At 36.1% G+C, this 21,700-nt stretch overlaps 1 long non-coding RNA gene across 4 annotated transcripts in view; it reads right to left on the reverse strand.

The window, feature by feature from the left end:
- The window catches only part of LOC143654786 (uncharacterized), a 119,602-nt gene that overhangs the window by 73,528 nt on the left and 24,374 nt on the right, over positions 1 to 21,700 (reverse strand). For all 4 annotated transcript variants that reach the window (XR_013161950.1, XR_013161947.1, XR_013161949.1 and 1 more), the window contains one exon: positions 18,696 to 18,836. This is a non-coding gene — a long non-coding RNA (uncharacterized LOC143654786). The remainder of the gene's footprint in view (positions 1 to 18,695; positions 18,837 to 21,700) is intronic.

The raw sequence follows: 21,700 nt of genomic DNA on the forward strand, positions 1-21,700 counted from the left end.
TGCAATTAGTGTTTTAAATGGGCAAAAGGAATATCAGCATCATGGGGACAGAAAATAGATTGCATGGTTTTGAGCAATAAACCATAAGAGAGAAGTTGGCCCAAGAGACAATTTCCAGTCATACTAAAGGGAAGGGTATCGAGAGTATAGGTCAGGGGAGAGAGAGCCCAGAAGTAAGTATAAAACACAAAATTGCATGGCTTAGTTTTAATTGTTGGGTGCTTTTTTATCTCAAACGTCTGTAATCCAAATACATGTTTTAGAACATTTACAGATAGTTACATGCAAAGGACTTTAAAAGAGGTCTCTCAGGAAGAGTGGATGCAGGAAACACATTGTTGTCCACTCCAAGAGTCCTGTTATGTGTGATATCTGAGAATATTATAAACCAAGATAGGAATTTCAAAGGGCTTTTGCTTTAGTAGTTATCATAGTGAGTATTACAGTGAAGATATTGCTAATAAATATTATTTATATTACTATAAATTTCATTTACTTAATTCCAGTGCCATATTATGCACTGTCTGAAATTTGCTTTATTTTCAGTAAAGTTTTTCTTGGATGTCTTCTCTGGAAAGTGGAAGTATTTCCTATTTGCCTGAGATGTTCCTCCAGAAGAAACCTATACCAATTAACAGACATCTTTAATATGTTTTAAATTCACTATTTTCAAAATAAAGCTTCATTCATTAATTCATGCATCAAACAAATTTATTCATTTATTTAATAAATATTTCTTAAGAGCCCACTATATAACACGTACTGTAATAGAGTTAGAGATTTAATGGATGAATTAGAAGACATAACTCTTCCTCTTATGAAGTTTAAAATCTGGGTGTGATTGCCAATATGGAACAAATAAGTTCATGTATGAAGAATGTTAAGGGGTTTTATTGAGTGTATAATAACACGGTTATCTAATCTATTTTGAGAATTTATTGAAGAGTAAGGATGGCCATAGATATGAGAACCATGTAAGCTTGTTTAGAAATCTAAAACTATAACCATATAAAACATTAATTTCACATGAATCTATATTAGCATATATTAGAGTAAGCACACCCTTAGAAAATTATTAGAAATGAAAGAAACCCACTCTGTTATCTGCAATTATCAGAGAAAGGTATACTGCAATTTATATAATATTAAAAGGTAAAAAAGAAAAATGGGATGCTTTGGTTAAGATGTGGTTAATTGGATTAACCACAGTTACTACAGTGTCACATTTGAATTGAGACTTTGTCTTAGTATAATAAAGTATTTTTATGGGCTAAAAAGCTATTATCTGAGAGATTTCTCATTGTTTGTATTATGAACATAGCACTTGGGAGACATCCATTCTAACTAGCTTTCCAAACAACTGAAAGAAAAATTAATGGAAATATTTTAAATCTAGGGATACTTTGAATCTCCTTGTAGTCACACCCATTTACTTATTTGTAAAGTATGGTTACCACTTGTTCCCCTGCTATTTCAATGTTGGCAGTGATTGAAGTGTAGGGAAAATTTTATAACAGGGACCTATTGCTTTTGATTAATCATCCCACAGGACACTCATTTTAGCGTGTCATTTCCGAGGAAGATTTTATTGAAAGTGAGCTTATACAACGTACAATTCAAAATCAAGTTTGTAGCCGATGTCTTCAACATGCAGTACATTTTCATTAGTTGCTGATAGAGGTGGAGCTGGGAAGTAACACCACTTGATTCATCTGACTAAATGAAAATTGCTTTCCCTTCAGTGAAGAGCAAGTCAGCTGGTTTCTTCGTCAATATAGAATGGTGCATTTCCACAGGGGCTCTGCTCTGTTACTGGGTGTGGGAGAAGTAGATTCATTGGTTAGACACATCGGCAGAACTATACACTTAATGTGATCATCAAATTTTATTCCTAGCAGTTTCCTCTCTGAGTTTTAGAAATGTGAATATTTAAAAAAAAAAAAGAAAGAAAACAGCATCGACACCAGTGGCTTCCTTCCTTCTTCGTCTCCCTTTCCTTTCTTTTTCCTAAGAAATCCCATTGGTTCCCTGTGAATATATGTTTTGAAGTTGCTTATTCATGTCCTTTTACAAAAATGTTTTGAAGTGATTTCAACAAATTGCATTTAAAATATTATAGCAAAATGAAAATAGAGTGTCATAGTGTGGGAATATATAGTTAAGGCTGATTATGATCACTCTGAATAAATTTGAATATTTGTTCTGTGCTTCCTGAAAACTTGGGTAGAATGAGGAAAATAAATTTCATAGCTCTCATTATCAAAAAGGAAGACTTATCCCATCATCTCAGGAGAGAGAAACTTTTCTTGGAATAAATTACAAAAGAAAGTCATAACGTGGTAATTGATGTAGAAATGATACAATGTATACAACTGATAAAATAATGACTTTCTATAGAATAATGATTTCATCATATGTTCCCTTAGAATTGAAAGAAATGTATCATATACTTAAACTCTTTTGTTTTTTCTGGGTTCCAGGGCCACTTTGTAAAAAGTTAATGGGAGAGGAGAGGAATACAGGCAGATATTTTTGTGTAATTTATTTCAACTAGCTACTAAAAGAGCTTTCTAGAACCACCCTAATGAATCAGGGAAGCAAATTTTTGACATTTACAGCCGTGACCCCACATGCCTATGTTATGACTTAGTATGTCTTCTGGGTTTAAAGATCAAACTGAAACAGTCTGTCTTTAGAAAATAAAACAAATACTTTTTTTAACTATTGCAAAACAAAACACTTTTGAGACAATATTTTAAATTTTTTTATATTTTGGCATGAAGGTTAAACACATTTTTTTCTAAAATATATTTTCATTTTTGTGGATTATTTTGCAATCACATTAGTTGTAAGGCTTTCCTCTGACCCAAATAATTGTAGTTTTCCCTATTACTGGGACTTATGATTCTAGCTGGTAACTGTCTAGTTTCCAGGCTGCTGAGACAAATACCAAACAATGTGCTGGCTTAATAGCAGGAACTCATTGTCTCATGTTTCCAGAAGCCAGAGGTTCAATCATGGTATTGGCTAGAATGAATTTATACTACACCATCTTGAGATTTAATGCCTGTCTGTGGAGAGTATACATGAATGTCTATGCTTTATTCAGTAGTTACTCAGCTGAGGACCATAAAGAATTAGCAGAAATGTCAACATTTCATAAAAGTAGAGGAGACCACCTGAGGATGCAATGTGGAGCTGGTATGTCAAAATGTAGGACTAGACTGTTTTGTTAAATTTGAAGTATCTGAGGCCAGCTAGAATAGTCCTGCTGAAACCCTTATGGCATTATTTATACTAAATAAGTGATACTGAGGTCCTTGCTATTGGGATGCACTGGGTATCCCTAATTACCCAGGGGATAGATTTAAGGTTGTGAAAGGAGGACAATCTTATTGTTAGAATTTCTATCGGTATGAGGTTGGGTTTCCCAAAGTGGGGAGAGTCGGTTAACCTGTAGATTTTTAAGGATGAAGGTCTTCTTTTAAAGAAAGGAAGGTCTATTATCAGATGTATGGCTAAGAAGTGAGTGGGGTCCACAAGAAAACTGTGGGATTTAACCTTCCAATATGGCTTGCCATTGGAGGCATAAGGAAATAGTCATATTTAGTAAACAGTGTTAAACATTTTATACATTCCCTCTAATTACCTCCAACTTTCCAGTAAAATCTGGCATGGTGACCCAGCCATTTGTGATGGTGGTATAAGGAGGAAAGAAATGGGGCAGGAATGAGAAGTACTTCAAGTCTACTTCCTCTCCTGAGGGCTATGCAGAGGTAGCATCTTGCATTAAGAGGATTGGAGAGCAGCAGGAGGCACCTACCTCAGCTGGGCTTCAGAGAAGTTACGAACAGCACAGAGGAGCAAGGACCATATGAAAGGAAATTCAGGTACAGAGTCAGAAGTAATGGATATGAAACAACCATTCCTTTCCTCATGTATCCAAGAAGAGCACTTATGTTAGGCAGAGATGATGCTGTAGCAAGTAGGAGGTAAGCTGGTGAAAGAGTCCTCTACTTTTTATCATTGTTATACCTGACTAGAATAATGTGACAATCGAGAAGTTGAGCTGTAAGTCAGATAGACCTATGTTTTTGCTCCTTCTCTACCACTAAGTAGCTGTTTATGATCCAAATCAACTTATCTTCTCTAAATTTTGGTTTTCCAACATAAAAACTGGAAATAATGTCAACATCTTCTCTGTTGTGCTGTTGAAGGAAATTAATTGCATAATGCATATAAAGTGCTCAATAAAATGGCTATCTCAGACTCTAGTGTTGAATAAGTATTATGTATTGTTATAATTGGTCTTTTTAGTCTTCATATGTCTCAGTTTATTCACTGAATGTGTATTGTTTTAATAATCAGAAAATAATTTACTGTGTCATAACAAATAAGGATATTTCCATGCTGTGGAAAGAATAAAAACCATTGGCCATAAACAGCATGCTCTGAAATTTCAAGTCAAAGACTGTTACTTTCAGCTGAAGGTTGTTGGTATTCAAGAACTTGCCAGTCAAGTTGAAAAATATCTCCAAATACATTTATGTATTTAATTAAAAAAGCAATCACTCATTTTGAACAAACTTGAGCTGTAAACTTAGAAATTATGCTTATAGAAGTTATAGTTAAAACACATAAATAAAAGTCAACCAACAGAGGGTAGGCCATGAGGGCTCAACAGGCAGAGTTCTCGCCTGCCATGCTGGTGACCCGGGTTCGATTCCCAATGCCTACCCATGCAAAAAAAGAAAAAAAGTTAACCAACAGAAACAAGGTAGACAAAGCTAGGAAACATGAAAACTATCAGTACTCAGTAAGCAGAAGAAAGACTAAAAGTCTCAGAAAGATTGGAGAATAAAAGGTGTCGCAGTGTCTTTGAAAATAAGAGCAGAGAATTTCTTTTATTTTTTTTTTAACATGGGCAGGCACCGGGAATCAAAGCCGGCTCCTCTGGCATGGCAGGTGAGCACTTCTGCCTGCTGAGCCACCGTGGCCTGCTCAAGAGCAGAGAATTTCAAGAGAGAAAAGATAACATGGTCAAATGCTACAGACAGAACACGGAGAATGGGCAGGATTGTTACATTTGTGTCTAAGAACGGTACAGTGCATAGAATGGCTGGAGGAATGGCAGAAATAGCAAATTGAAAGACTCAGTTTAAAAGAGAACCACAAGCTGTGTAAATATCAGTTTTAGCCTATGTACCAGGTTGAAAGTATTATGTACCCCAGAAAAGCCATGTTTTAACCTAATCCAATCTTGTGGGAGCAGCCATTTCTTTTAATCCCTATTCAGCACTGTAGGTTTTGAAGTTGATTAGATATGTGACATACCCAATGGTGGGTTTGTCCTTTGATTAGATGGCGATGACCCTACCCATTCCAGGTGGGTCTTGATTAGTTTACCTTTAAAAAAAGGAAACATTTTGGAGAAACAACAGTAATGACAGAAACCTCAGGACCAACAAAAACTTCACAGCAGAGCTGACAAAGATGCAGACAGGTGGAGAACAGAGACATGGATGTTTGGAGATGCTTGGAGCCCAGCAGACATTGCCATGAGATGTTAAGGAAACCAGAACCCAGAGAGAGCCAAGGAAAGCTAGGAGATGAAAGCCAGCCCTGGAGAAGCAAAATGAGGAACCCCCACAGGAACAGAGGCTGAAAGCAATGGAGCCCAGGAGCAAGGGACCAGCAGATGCCAGCCACGTGCCTTCCCAGCTGACAGAGGTGACCCAGACCCATCGGCCTTTCTTGAGTGAAGGTAACCTCGTTGGTGCCATAGTTTGGACACCTTCACTTCCTTAGAACTGTAAACTTGTAATTATTAAATTCCCTTTTTTAAAAGTCATTGTTGTTCTGGTATGTCTCAGTCCTGCAACTAACAAGCTAGCATAGGCTATTTTCCAAGAACTTTGAAAACAAAGAAATAGACAGTAGAAGAGTAAATCAAAGTCAGATGAGTAAGGAGAAGGATATTTTTAGTATAGAGGAAAGTTGATCACTTCGAAGGCAGAGGGACATCTGCTGATTCATTTATCAGAACTAAAATTTTAGGGAATTCAAGTGCTTATAATTCTTGAAGGTGTATTCCACAAAACTTCCCCAGCGTCCCAAGGTAATATATCTTGGAAATAATCCTTGTAGAAAAAGGAACAAATACGAATGACACCCTCTGTTTAGTGTAGACATATCAGCATGGGGCTATGTTTGCTCCCAGTTCACAAACCAACAACCGTCCATATCGTTTATCCAGATCTGCTATCCTTGACCAGGCAGACAGCTGTAGTTCCCCCCAATTTCCTTCCCAATCTCCCCATTCTGAAAAGGGAGTTCATCCTCCTGACAATCATAGATCTTTCTCTTTATCAGGGTCTGGCTAACTGCACAAGTTTTTTCTCTCCTTCTCTAGACTGAATCTTTCATCTTTGAATCCTACGAAGTTTTTGTAAAGGTCAAGGGCATCTCCCATCCTCTTCCTACCCCCACACCAGCCCTCATGGTGTTATATTAACCTTTTTAGAGAAATATCATTAGATTTATCATTGTCATTATCATCTTACATATTTATACCAATTTAATATCCCTGTTTTATAGATCAGAGAACAGAAACTCAAGAACTGGGATGACTTGCCCACAGAAAATTAGCTAATGAACAGTGAAGCTCCTTATTGAACATGTTTTCTAATTAGTTCAGGGCTTTTTTCAAATGAATCACATTGCCTCTAATTTGAAAAGAGACTATTTTAGTTCAAAACTGCAAACTATGGGATATTTTTCTGGAGAAGAAGTGAGCCTTCCTAATATCTCTGAGCTTATTTCTAGATGGAATTTGTTTTAGTTTGCTAAACTGCCAGAATTCAACACACAGAGATGGACTGGCTTTTAATAAGGGAATTTATTTAAAAATTTATAGTTGTTCAAAGAAAGGCAGCTGGATGTCATCTGAGAGTCTCTATTACATGGAAAGGCACAGGGAGATGTCTGCTGGACTTCTCTGCTGGCTTCTGGGTTCCAACGTCCTTCCCTGGGGTGATTCCTTTCTGTATTTCCAAAGGTGTGGGCGGAGCTGCTGTGCTGAGACAAGATATGTTGAGGTGCTTGGGCTGTGCTGTGCTGAGCTGTCCTTCTGATCGCTCCCTTTTAAGCCTCCAGCTAATTAAATTAAGCCTCACTCATTGTGGAAGGCTCTCCTCTGGGCTGACAGCAAATGTTATCAGCCGTAGATGAATTTCACATGCTGATGATTTAAGTCCACAGCAACAGAAATAGGCACCATCACCTGGCCAAGTTGACACTTGAACCTGTCACAGCACCCTACCTTCATTTGCAAGTAAAAATGTTTCTGTTTCAATTAATCATTAATAATTATGAAAGGTTTAAGATGGCATACCATTTGTTATTTTTGAGTGAAGTTTCTACTTGTTTAAATAGAAATGAGTAAGTACAAAATGGGTTTGCCTTTTCTTCTTAAAATAGAACACACATTACATAATTTTTGGCTATTTACCAAATGACATGGATGGAAAAAGAGGCTACTTTTAGTCCTGGCCTATCTCTCTTTCTGGACACATATCAGAGCTTTATATTGAACTGCAAAGCTGTTTGCAAATCCTAGAAATGTGTGATTGAGTAAGAGAAATTGAACCAGACTTTGATGAAGAAGTTTTTTTTAAAGCTCCTTTTAATTCCAGTTTTACAACTAACAAAGCAAATTCTGCACTTTTTATCTTTAAGATAAGTTTCTTCTTAAGCATTTATCTTGATAAAATTTTTAATTATGAAATTAGAATTAAAGAAACCCTTGAACAAAATATGATTAACATATTGCACTGGCTTTCTATTCTGTTTATGTATTTTCTATAAAACATCAAAAATAAATTTTATGTCTACTGTAATTCCATGGTTTTCTGAGGGACCAGCAAGGACTTTGTCATGTCTTCTCTCCTTGACCTCTCTTTAGGGCTCAGCAATGGAGAGTTCTACTTCTGTCTTAAATTTTTGACTTTTACAGCATCATGATATTTCACCCTTTTGACTGCTTTCTAAATTTTCCACAGACTTTCAGTTTCCTTCAATGGTTTCATTTTTCTGGGTCCTGTTTTCCAGTGGCCACTCCTGTCTCAGGCTTCTCTTTCTCAAAAGACTATGAAGATTTCCATGCTAATGACTTTCAACTAAGTTTCATGACTGCAAATCCATGCGTTCTAGTGCTTAAATCCCTGTGGGTATAAAAATATACCCACAAGAATAGGGAAACCTCTTTACCTACTACACAATTTGGCAAAGTTGTACAGAGTTTGTTTTACTACTATAAAGAAATGTCACACCATATATCATTACCATCTACATCTGCCACATCAAGAACTAAGAATTTAAACAAGACTCCTCAATTTATTAATGTGTTGTCCCATCCCACTACTTTCATCAAACTGCCTCCCAAGCAGAGAATAGCCAATGTCCTCATTCAAACGGCCCTCTCATCAAGACTTCAGAGTCATCCTTTTAAAAATGCAACTACATTTATGTCACACACATCCTTCCTCCACCAGATTTTAAACCATTGACTGATACACTGCCTTTCAGATGAAGCCCAAATCTCTAATATGGTCCATGAGACTCTATCTACCAAATCTGTTCCCTTCCTTTATTTCCAAGTTTATATACTATCACATTTTCCTCCTCACACTATACTCTAGCTACTGAGGCCTTCTGTGCTGGTGTGAAGGATTTATGTACTCTAGAAAAGCCATGTTTTAATCCTAATCCCATTTTGTAAAGGCAACCTTTTCTTCTCATCCCCATTCAGTAGGCTGAAAACTTGATTAGGGTATTTCCATGGACATGGAACTCACTCAATTGTGGATATTAAAGTTCATTAGATGGAGACATGATCCACCTATTCCAGGAGGGTCTTGATTAGTTTCTTGGAGTCCTTTAAAAGAAGAAGCATTTTGGAGAAAGTTCCAGAATGCTGCAGAGTCATGAAGGCTGTCTACCAGCCAGTGACCTTTGGAGATGGGGAGCACCCACTAGGGAGCTTAATGAAACAAGAAACCTGGAGAGAGAGCTAGCAAACGTCACCATGTTCATTACATGCCTTTCTAGTTGAGAGAGAAACCCTGAACTTCATCGGCCTTTCTTGAGTGATGGTAACCTCTTGGTGGTGCCTGAATTTGGACATTTCTACATACTTGCCTTAATTGGGACATTTCATTAGAACTATAAACTTGCAAGCTAATAAATTCCCCCTTTTAAAAGCCATTCCATTTCCAGTATATCACACTCCGGCAGATAGCAAACTAGACCACCTTCCTCCAGTCTTTGCCATCCTTAGGCCTTGACACAAACTCTTTAAAGAAAAATGACCCTATTGTTCTCATCACCTATCATTTGACTAACTCCTCATCACACTTTATGAATTTTATAGAAAGCTGCTTTCTTAGGTAGTATTCTCTAATATTCCAGCACAGATTACATACTCTCTATTTGTGCTCTATTCTTTTCTCTTGTGGTACTTAACACAAATGAAAAAGTAATTGTTCACTATTTAAAGTCAGTTCCCTGTACTAAACTCCTGTTACTTCCTTTTGTGTTCTTCAAACATGCCAAATACACACCATGGTGCTTTGGGGCAAGGGTGCTTGCTCTTCTCTCTGCATGGAAATCTTTTTCCAGATATCCCACCCTCTTCTTTTTTGCTCTCTGCTCCAACGTCATATTATCAGAAAGACTTTCCCTGGTCATGCCAAGTAAAATAGCTTCCCTTTCCATCAGCTGCTATTTCCCTTATCCTGGCTTCTTCAAAGTGCTTATCATCATATAATCTTATTAATTTATGCATTTGTTTATTTGTTACTGTCTTTCTTCCACAACTAGAATAGAAATTTCATAAATGCTGGGATTTTACACTGCAATATCCCTAGCATCTGTAACTGTGCTTAGTACATAGAAAGTGCTCAATAAATACTGTAGCTGTTTCTATTTCACTTTTCTGTTTTGATTGCTTGTGTAAAAATTAACTGAATATTAATTCAAATGTTATTCTATTTTTATACTGAATTCCAATTTACCCATTGTTTCAGTCTGTTAAATGCCGCCAGAATGCATTATACCAGAAATGGAATGGCTTTTAGAAAAGAAATTTATTAAGTTACAACTTTATAGTACCAAGTCCATAAAAATGTCCAAACTAGAGCATCCATAGAAAGATACCTTGACTCAAAAAAAGCTGACATCTATCACATGGAAGGCCCATGGCTGACATCTACTGGTTCTTGTTCCTGATTCCATTGGTCCCAGGTTCTGACGCTAATTATTTCTTCTCTAAGCATCTGTGGGTCTTGACTTAGTACCTCTAGGACACAATTCTGGATTCTAGCTTGCTTAGCATCTCACTGGAAGGCACATGGTAACATCTGCTGGGCTCTGCATCTCTAAACATCCATGTCTAGGCATCTGCTCAATCTGTCAACAATTGAAGCAACTCAAAATGTCTGCATCTCCACTGGCTCTGAAGCAACTGTTCTTCCTCAAAAATGTCTCTCCTTTTAAAGGACTCCAGTAAACTAATGAAGACCCACCTTGAATTGACAGAGTCACATCTCCATCTAATCAAAAGGTCACACACACAATAGGACATGTCACATCTCCATGTAAGTAATCTAAAGTTCAGACTGACAGCTTAGTGTGTCACATCTCCATGGAAACAATTCAATCAAATTTTCCATGCTACAATATTGAATCAGGATTAAAGAACATGGCTTTACTGGAGTAACACCAAATCGACATACCAATCTATTAAAAATGTTGCTCAAAATTGCAGTATTTATATTATTTTACAGCTTAATTAACTACTTGTGAGTGATGGATTCATTCTGGGGGGACCAGAGTTGTAATAAATCACATAAATAACAATAAAAAAATCCAAAATTAACAATACGTTTATCATGTGAATGAAAAGAAAGTGTATTGCCTCCGATAATGTGTTCTTTTTTCTCAATGTTAGCTACACTATCAATGAAGTATCTACATCTATGTACAGCCTTTAAAATATAGCAATATTTAAGAAGAAAAGGGGATTTTCATGAAATCATAACCTTGCCATTCAAATTTACCATGGGTATATAAACAAAAATTGTTTCACCTTTTTTCCTTCTAAAATAGCCAAGTTACCTAGGCCTTTTATTACTCAAGCAGAGACAATAGATAGTTTTAAAGATTACAATACGTCTTTTATAAAATAAGAGCACCCATACAAAAACTTAGCTTAGACCAACGATACTTGACCCATCATTTTCTCAAGTTTTGCATCATTTCTAAAAATAAGCATTAATTTTGTCTTTCACAGTATTTCTGATATGGTATACCTAATCAGCCACCTCAAGGAGGTAAACACTAATTTTTATACCATCTTGCAGGGTATGTAGAGGTTGGGCTTTAGAAGGAAAAGACAAAAGACTATTTTATTGTAAAACTATCAAATGTGGGGAAACATAGGTAAACTTGAAGACAAAGACCAATTTGGAACATTTCTTCCTGATCAAAGGTAACATCGTAAGATATAAGTTAACAATATATAAAAAACAGTTCTCATTCAATAAAAGTCAGAAACCCTAAATGTATGTACATTTACTTCTCCACATGTGACTTCATTTCTTCAAATAATCATTGCATGACTACTATATACCACGCACTAGGACACAAAAATAAATAAGACTATCCCCTATACAGAGATCTCATTATTTGCAACTTGTCTTCTAAAATATGTATTTTTCCACTGGGAGAAATGATTGACACTTACATACAGGATATACCCCTACGGCAATGCAAATAGGCTGTGAGAATTGTGGATAATCTTGGACCACTGACTGTAATTCTTTCCTTCTTTACAAGTTAAGAATTCACATGGGAATGCAAGTGACTGAAATTGGTATTAGAGGGATAAACTTGAATCCACTCTGATTCATCCATTCACAAATGTCAGCACTATAATTATCATCAATAGTAATGTCATTTGCATATACCTCAGAAATTATTATGACATACTAGAAGAGCTGATCCAGTATAATCTAAACAGGAAGCAGCATACGAAACTGCAACCCACAATTTTCATTCAAAATGTTCTTTTGACTGGCATAAAAACCAGTAAGGAAATCTAATCTCCAAGTATCACTGATTCAAAAGATCGTGAGTCCCCAATTCCTAATATTTTGCTTTTCTATCTTTAATATGATACTAAAATAGCTTTTTTAATTTAAAAATTGTTTCAGAGAAGATGTGGGTTTACAGAACAATCATGCATAAAATAGAGGATTCCCATATACCACCCCACCAGCACACCTGCATTGGTATGAAAGATTTTCACAATTGATGATAATACTCTTTTTGTAATTTTACAATCTTTTTTAATAGTAGTTACATTTGTTACAATTGATGAAAGATTATCAAAGTAGTACCATAACTATTGTCCATAGTTTATGTAGGGGTATTTTCCCCCACATTCCTGACCTATTTTTTTTTCATGCAAGTTTTTATTTTATTACTCACCTGTTCATACACTGGATAAAAGCAGTGTCAGTCACAAGGTTTTTACAATCACACAGCCAAATGATGAAAGCTGTATAGTTATACATTCATTATTAAAGATCAAGGCTACTGGAGTACAGTTCAACAATTTCAGGTATTTCCCTTCTGGCTATTCTAATACACTAGAAACTAAAAAGAAATATCTATATAATGATTCAGTGCTCATAATCATTTATCAAATCTGAATTTCTTGGTTACACCTCCTCACTCTCATTTGATCATTCTCTCAATCTTCAAGAATATCTGGGCAATGACATTCTAACCTCTTTGTGCTGGAAAGGTTTTGACCTTATGGCAAAGTCCTCTGAGGAACAAAAGTATTCCATTGTGATGAGATTCTACTTGTCTATTTCTTTTTTCATTGCTTGTGCTTTGGAGATAAGGTGCAGGAAACCACCTCCTACCACATGATCTTTATGATATTAAAATAGCCTTTTGAATTCTATATAAGGAATCATGTAAATGAATAATTATACCACTATTTTTAGTTTTCCACTTTTTTAAAATTCACTAATTGTAACTGCAATTTAACAATGAGAAATGAATTATCTCACAGGGATTTACAATTATTTGTAAATAAACCTAGGTCAATAAAATGCCTATTTTAAAAAGAACAGAATTAATTTCAACATCCCACTTAACAAACATCCCAATATGATTCAAATGGCATATATTTGAAAATTAGAAGCCGCATGCAAAAATAGTAAAGGACAATGAGGCTGCTAATGGTTTGATGGATATATGGAATATCTATTTGAATATTTAGATGGAAGTACGCTGAAAATGGAATGCATTAGTGCTCAAGCACTATCACACTGAATAAATTCAAGTTTATAGGAGGAATAAAAAAATCAGAGGTAGCCTCTTTGCATAAGCATAATCCAAGTGATTCTGTGCAGACAAGGTGACCTTGCACCTTTTTTGCCTGAAACATGTTGTTAGCCAAATGAAACAAGAAGCATGTTAGTGTTATGTGTCTTAGCTAAATTGAAACACCCAGAAGCTGTATACCCTCTAACAAAGGAGAAATGCATCGAGGAAAGTCTGAATTCAGTCCTTCTCAATTTTTCCTAAATAAATCACAGCATAAGTAAATTAGTTCCATTCTTCTCCTCACCCAAATATATTGAAAATTGGGATATTTGGTATTTTGTTTTCAAAAGACATTCATAGAAACAATTATTATAAGACATCACCTTCATATTATCAAATGATCAAACCTCTCCTTTGTTATAAGTCAATTATTTAAAATTTTTTGCTTGATTTTTCCTTCTAATCATGATAGTGTAATTAATCCTGGACTGTCTTACCAAAACAATGATAAACTGGAAAAACTTTATGAGTTTACTATTTTTAGGCACTGAATAACATGCAACAGAGGATTATTACTTAATAGAAAGAAAACATACCAAAAAAGTGATCTCTTGGAGTGTCCATGATTGCTCCATAACCATCCTGTCCTTCTACGTAAGGAACAGAGAAGCGGAGACCAGGCTGGGCAAAGACCTCACTGAGATGAGCAGTCAGAAGTAAGAGTTTCCTGTTTCTGATGTTTCTGGACTTGTCAGGGCAGTTTCCCTGAGAAGACAGAGTGGATCCTACAAGACTGAACTGAATAATCCCTGTACACGCTTGGCTTCGGAGGGGATTCACATGAACAAAAAAGAATGTGTGAAATGTAGCAGAAATCAACCTGCTTCACTAACATGAATGAAGATAATAGAGGTCAAGGAATGCTGTGAGCTGTTGGAGCTCCAGAACACCCAGTGTTGAGAGACCACCGAGCAGCTCAGGCATTCAGTTGAGACCCAAGGAATGGTATCTTTTGGTAGTAAATACTATAACTTAGAGAAAGGACATCCCCAGAACAAAGTTCAAAACAGCAACATACCTGCTCTAACAGAGAATAAGACCAAGCCAGTTAAGCCAGACAAAAATCTGCTAGTGCTTTAACTGACCGTCAGAACAAAACTAAACAATTCTAAAAAGATGGCATAATCCACATTCCCTGCAATTTTTATTTACAATATCCAGAAAATCTTCAAAATTGCAAGACATACCACGAAATAGTAAAACTTTGACCCTAATTCAAGAGAAAAATAGTCAATTAAAAATGATCTTGAGATGACTTAGATGTTGGAGTTAGCAGAAAAGGGGCAGCCATTTGAATATGTTTAAGGACTTAAGGAGAAACATGGTAACAACTAATGAAGAAGTGAGGGATTTAAACATACATCAAAACTATTCAAAACACTTGAATTCTAGAATTATTCCAACCCTATACCCATAATTTAGTATAAAAATTTACTTGATGAGTCCAACAGCAGCGAGGAAATGACAGAAGAATAAAATCAGTCAATTGAAATATGGTTCAATAGAAATTATACAATCTGAAGAATAGTGAGAAAAAAAAAACCCTGAAAATAAATAAATGAAGAAAGTCTCCACTCACCTATACCACAACAAGAAATATAATGTAATTAAAATTGGAGTGTATGGGATGGAGGTGGGAAAGGGATTAAATGGGTTTAAATGTTTTGAAGAAATAATGGCTCAAAACTTCTCAGATGCATTAGAAAAAGAATAAATTTACCAATCCAAGAATTTCAGCAAACTTCAAACAGAATAAATCAAAGAAAACTTCACCTGAGTGCACCAGATTAAAACTGTTTCAACTACAGATAAACTGAAATATTGGAAGCAGAAAGAGAAAACACATATATTACAAACAGAAAAACAAACCAAGGATGATGGCTAATTACACGTAAGAAAAAGATATCAGAATGCAATGAAAACCAATAAAACCAGAACACAATGAAATATCATTATTTTAAATGATGAAATAAAATATTGACAACAAAAATAGTCCTCAAAAATGGAGCTCAAATAAGGGCATTTTCAGATACAAGAAAATGTACTAATGTATTGCCAGCGGCCCTGCACTACAAGAAATACTAAACGATGATTTTTTTTTTCTGGCTGACAGGAAGTGGTGCCAACTGGAAATATGAACTTATAGAAAGGATTAAAGAGCCACAGAAATGGTAATTGTGAATAAATATGAAATAATATATATTATTTTCTTTTAGTTTCTTTAAAAAGAGATTTGACTGAAGCCAATATATGCATATATTTATATGTATATGCATATTTTAAATTATGAAAGTTATATTTCATATATATATAAAACAAAAAACACAAACTGTGGACGGTATATGGAACAATGCTTTTGCAATTTTCTTCATTTTCCTTGTGGTAGTAAGATATTAATTCAAAGTACGTTGTGTTAAGGATTCATATTTTAATCACCAGATGAAACACTAAAAATGATCACATAATGTAAAGAGTTGTAAATAACATCTCTACCCAAGATCCACTGAATCAGAAACTCCAGAAACCCTGGGTCTCATCAATCTGTGTTTTTACAAGCCCTCTAGATGATTCTTAAATGTAACAAAGTTGGAAAACCACTGTGTTAAATACATTGAATTTACTTTCACAATCCTCCAACAAAGTAAAATGCAGGGCCGGATATCTCACCGGTGATCTTTACCATATATTTAAAAAGAAGTAACACCAATATTTCAATCATAGAGAAGCAGGAAACATTCCAAATTTGCTTAATAAGGTTACCACAGCCTTAATACAAAATTGTAACAAAGTAAGAAAAAGGAAAAAATGCAGACCAATATCCCTATTGGTATAATTGCAAAAATCCTTTATAAAATATCAGCAAATCAAAATAGTTTCCTATTGTTGCTGTACCAAATGACCACAAATGTAGTGACTTAAAACAACACAAATGCATTATCTTTAAGAAGTCCAAATGGGTTTCACTAGGCTAAAGTCACAGTGTCGGCAGCATATCATCCATTTGCATGGTTGTAGACACTCCAGGCGAGAATACATTCCTTCACTCTTCTAGCTCCTAGAGGCCGCCTGCACTCCTCGAATTGTAGGTGAATTGTACCTGACTCTCCTGTTCCTTCTTAATATGGACCTTTCTGATCCTATTTGGCCCACCTGGATAATCCAAGGTAATTGCCCCATCTCAATTCCTTAGTTTAATCACATCTGCAAAATTTCTTCTGCCATTTAAGATAAAAAGAATATAATATATTACAACATGGGCATCTTTTGTGGTATTAAAAAATACACAAGAAGATAACATATTACGACCAAGTGCAGTTTAGCCCAGGATTAAGATGATTGTTCAGCTCTTGAGATATCAGGTAACTCACTGCCTTAACAGAATAAAGGGAAATATTTTTATATGGCTACTCAATGTATGCCCAAATAGAACTTTTTTGTTTGTCTTGTTTTTGTTTTATTTGTATTCTAGTGACATATATACAACCTAAAATTTCCCCTTTAACCATGTATAAATTCAGTTCTATTAATTATATTCACTATGTTTTGCTCCCACTGCTACCAACAAATAAAACTCCCAGCAAACTAGAAGGACAGGAATTTGTCAATCTAATAAATGGTATCGTTAAAAAAAACACCTACTGCTAAAGGGCATACTAAATTGTGAAATGCTGAATGCTTTCCGCTAATTTGGTAAAATGGCAAGGATGTTGTGCTGGTTTTAAAGCATTATTATGTACCCTAGAAAAGCCATGTTTTACTCCCGAGCCAATCTTGTGGTGTGTGTGTACACACACACACACACACACACACACACACACACACACACACACATACCCAAACACAGATATGTAGTTCTGACAACTGAGTGGTCCTGTAGGCAGTGGCACATGAGTAACAATGAGTATGCATAATGCAGAGATGCTTTTTTCATTCATCGTGTCTAGAAGTCACGATCTACCAGCAGTAAGGAGTATACCTAAAGTCCATGACTTGGTTTCAAAATACCATTTCCATTAAAAGGAAACAAGTCTCTTTTGGTAAAATTGCTGATTTCAGGGCTAGGATAGGGAAAGTATGAGTAGAGACCTGAACATCTCTTCCACCTAAAAGTGATGGAAGCTATCATAAGGACATATGAAGCAGCTTAAAGTGGCCACATATGGGACAATTTCAGCATGAAAATAAATAAAGCTAATCAAGTGTTGTCCACTGAACAAAACAAGATTTCATGATAGTACCTAATTTAAATGATGGCTGAATAAAGGATAGAGAAGGAAAATGATTCCTTATAGTACAAGGCCAGCTAATAAATATAGAGGAGTTATGAAGTTATAAAAATCTTCAGAGATACTCTAAATAGTGGGTAAAAGTGTGATGAGGAACAGGGTATTAATAGAGCCTCAAAATACCTACTTGCCAATTAAATTAAAAATACCTTAAGTTAGTGATAAAAGTTATCACAAATATTGGAACAAACTTTCATGTGCCTAATAGAATACATTGTAAAGGACAGAACATCACCACGGAATTCCTGCCAAAAATTCATAAGTCAAATATAATCATACAGAAATTCAGGCAAACCCAAATTGAGAGACATTCTAAAAAATACCTAGCTTGTACTCATCAAAATGTTAAATCAGAAGAGACAAAGAAAGGCTGAGGAGTGACTCCATTAAAGGGGATTAATGAGAAATGACAATTAAATATAATGCTTAATACTGGCTTGGACCCTGAACCAGGCGATTAAGGAAATTGACTTGCCAAAATTTGAATATGGGAAATGTATCTGAGAATACTACAGCATCAGTATAAAATTTCTTAAGTTTATATTGTGACTAAGAGAATTTCAATGTTCTTAGGAAATATATACTGAAATTTTAACAATAAATGGTATAAAAACTCCAAGTTATTATGCTCCTTGACAGTGGTCTAGAAAATATATATATAACTATATTGAAAAATGCATATATATATTATATAGTTTATATATATGGAGAAAAAGAGAAGAGTAAAACAGATGGGATAAAATATAAACAAATGCTGAATCTGGGTAAAGAATATTTACAATTTCATTGAACTGTTCTTGAAAACTAGGTTTGAGATTATTTCAAATAAAATTACAAAAATAATTCTTATTTTGTAAAATAGAAGTACCTATGAAAATTTTATATATCATATAAAAAACATTTCATAACCAAAAATGACATTTTACTAGATAACTTGAGGGGGAGTACCCAGGAAGATGGTAAAATAGGTAGAGATGAGTTCACTCCAGTTCCATGCAGCCGCAAGAGACAGGACAGAAAAAAGGACCCATACATCAGTTCCAGGCTGTGAGTGACTGTAGAGTGTCGTCTACTCTCTATTGGGAGGCCCTGAATGAAAAAGCAGAGAAATTGGGATGGAAAGGATGGGGTGAGTGTACTTAGTCATGATCTCATCCTGTCCCCAACAGCTGGCTTGGGAGATCTTCCCTCACAGCTCTGCAGCCAGGAGTTCCCATGGGGAACTCAGAAGCCAGCAGATTTGCTTTCCCATGCACAGATCCCATTTTGCCAGTTTACAGTGCCTGTTCCCCACTCCCAGGACAGGCTGCTGTGGGTGCCTGGTTTTTTTGGTGGAGACTTGGGGACCCTGCCTTGGGAGGAGGGGGAGATGCAGAGTCATATTGGTCAGACAGATAACCAGTAAAAGAGACTTGCTGGATCCTGATACCACTCTGCCTTCCCCATGGAGGGTCTGGAGACCTCAGGTGTGTGAGGACAGAGAGGTGATGCCAAGGAGCCTGGCCAAACTGAATGCTGTGACCAGCCCCCAGACATTTCCAGATTGACTGTGGGAAGGGAAAGCTGAAATACCCAGTCCCACTCCACAAAACCAATATCTTCCCAAGTAAGTGTCTGTGGATCACCAGACCTATTAGGTACACAAGTGGGGCCCCACCAAGATGCCTTCTGTCCAGCCCCCAGCCCCAGGGTTGGCAGTTTTCAGCACACAATGAGACCACCGGCCCTGGCTAGAATTGTATTGGGTCTTCATTCACTCAGCTGGTACCTGCAACTGGGGAGAAGCAGGCCTGAGGAGGAAAGGTGGCTCAAGCACACCATCTACTGGGAAGAAGCATAAAGTAAGGCTGGTAAATTCCCTCCCTGTGTAACTTTTAATAGTGCATCAAGTAGAATTGCAATCCCCCCTTGAGATCTGGGACTTCATTTGGTGGGAATAGACCCATAAACTAAATCCAAAGGGGACCTCCAACACAAACTCAAGTTGATACAAAACCTTAGACTACTGAAGGATATCAAATTGCAAAATAACCTTATCAAGACAAATGTCCTGTTTGCAACAGAAGATCGCAAAGCATGTGAAAATTCAAGCAAATATGGTCCAGTCAAATGACCAAATTAAATCTCCAGAGGGGTCATAGAATTTAGAAAAACTAATCAAGGATATTCATGACATCATAAAGGATATCAAGAGAGCATTGGGAGAGCATAAAAAAAGAATTTGGGGCAGGCCATGGTGGCTCAGCAGGCAAGAACACTTGCCTGCCGTGCCCGAGGACCCGGGTTCGATTCCTGGTGCCTGCCCATGTTAAAAAAAAAAAAGAAAGAAAGAAAGAAAAAAAAGAATTTGTAAGAATAAATAGAAAAATAGCAGATATCACAGAGATGAAAGATACTGTAGACCTAATTAAAAGTGTACTAGAGACAAAGAACAGCAAATTTGAAGAAGCAGAAGCAATAATAAGTGAATTAGAAGACAAGATAATTGAACTTGAATGCACAAAACAGCAAATGGCAAGATGAAAAAAACAGAACAAGATCTCAGGGAAATGAAAGACAACATGAAGCATACAAATATAAGAATTATTGGTACCCTAAAAGGGGAAGAGAAGAATAAAGGGATAGGAAGGCTAGTTGAAGAGATTATGGGGGAAAACTTCCCAACCCTTATAAAATTCATAAATACACAAGCCAAACAAGCCCAACAAATCCCAAATAAAATTTATGGACCACTATCTAGACTGAAAAAGAGAAAAGAGCAAGGGTGTGTGCTTGTTTGAAAGGATTTATGTACCCTAGAAAAGCCATGTTTTAATCCTAATCAGTCTTGTGGGTGCAATGGTTTCTTCTAATTCCTGTTCCACGCTATAGGTTGGAAACTTGATTAGGTTATCTCCACGTGGAGATGCAACTCAATCAATTATGGGTATTAAACTTGATTACATGAAGATGTGTCTCCACCCATTCTATGTGTTTCTTGATTAGTTTACTGGAATCTTATAAACGAGGAGACATTTTGTAAAGAGTTCCCTTTTGAGAAGGAGGAGAGAGCTTCAGAACCCCAACAGAAGGATGAGAGAAGCACAGAGTCCACCAGCCAGTGGCCTCTGCAGATGAAGAAGGGAAATGCCTCCTGGGGAGCTTGATGAAGCAAGAGGCCTGGAGAGGAAGCTACCAGATGCTGTGTTAGCCATGTGCCTTTCCACATGAGAGAGAAAGCCTGAACTTCATCAGACTTCCAGAATCAAGATATCTTTCCCTGTGTGCCTCAGACTGGAGATTTCTATAGACTTGCTTTAATTGGGACATTTTCTCAGCCTTAGAACTGTAAACTGGCAACTTATCAAATTCCCCTTTTTTAAAACCATTTTGTTTCTGGTATATTGCATTCCAGCAACTATCAAACTAGAACAGGATGTAAATAAACAAAATCAGAAATGAGAGAGGCCCTGACCATGGATCTCAAAAAAATTTTAAATATCATAAGTGGATATTATGAACAACTATATGCCAAAAAACTAGATAACGTAGATGAAATGGACAAATTTCTAGAAACATATGAAAAATCAACACTGACTTGAGAAGAAACAGAAAATCTCAACAAACCGATCACAAGAAAAGAGATCCGATGAGTGATCAAAAATCTTCCTGCAAAGAAAAGCCCAGATACAGACGACTTTACAGAGGAATTTTATCAAACATTTCAAAAAGAACTGACACCAATTTTGTTCAAAATCTTCCAAAAAATTGAAGAAATATCAAACTCATTTTATGAAGCAAACATCACTCTCATACCAAAACCGGATAAAGATGCTACAAGAAAGGAAAATTATAGACCAATCTCCTTAATGAACATAGAAGCAAAAACTTTCAACAAAATTTTAGGAAATTGAATCCAACCATATATTTAAAAATTATATATCATGACCAAGTTGGGTTTATACCAGGAAAGC

Source organism: Tamandua tetradactyla, chromosome 14 (assembly GCF_023851605.1).
Source record: "Tamandua tetradactyla isolate mTamTet1 chromosome 14, mTamTet1.pri, whole genome shotgun sequence".
Lineage (NCBI taxonomy): Eukaryota > Metazoa > Chordata > Mammalia > Pilosa > Myrmecophagidae > Tamandua > Tamandua tetradactyla.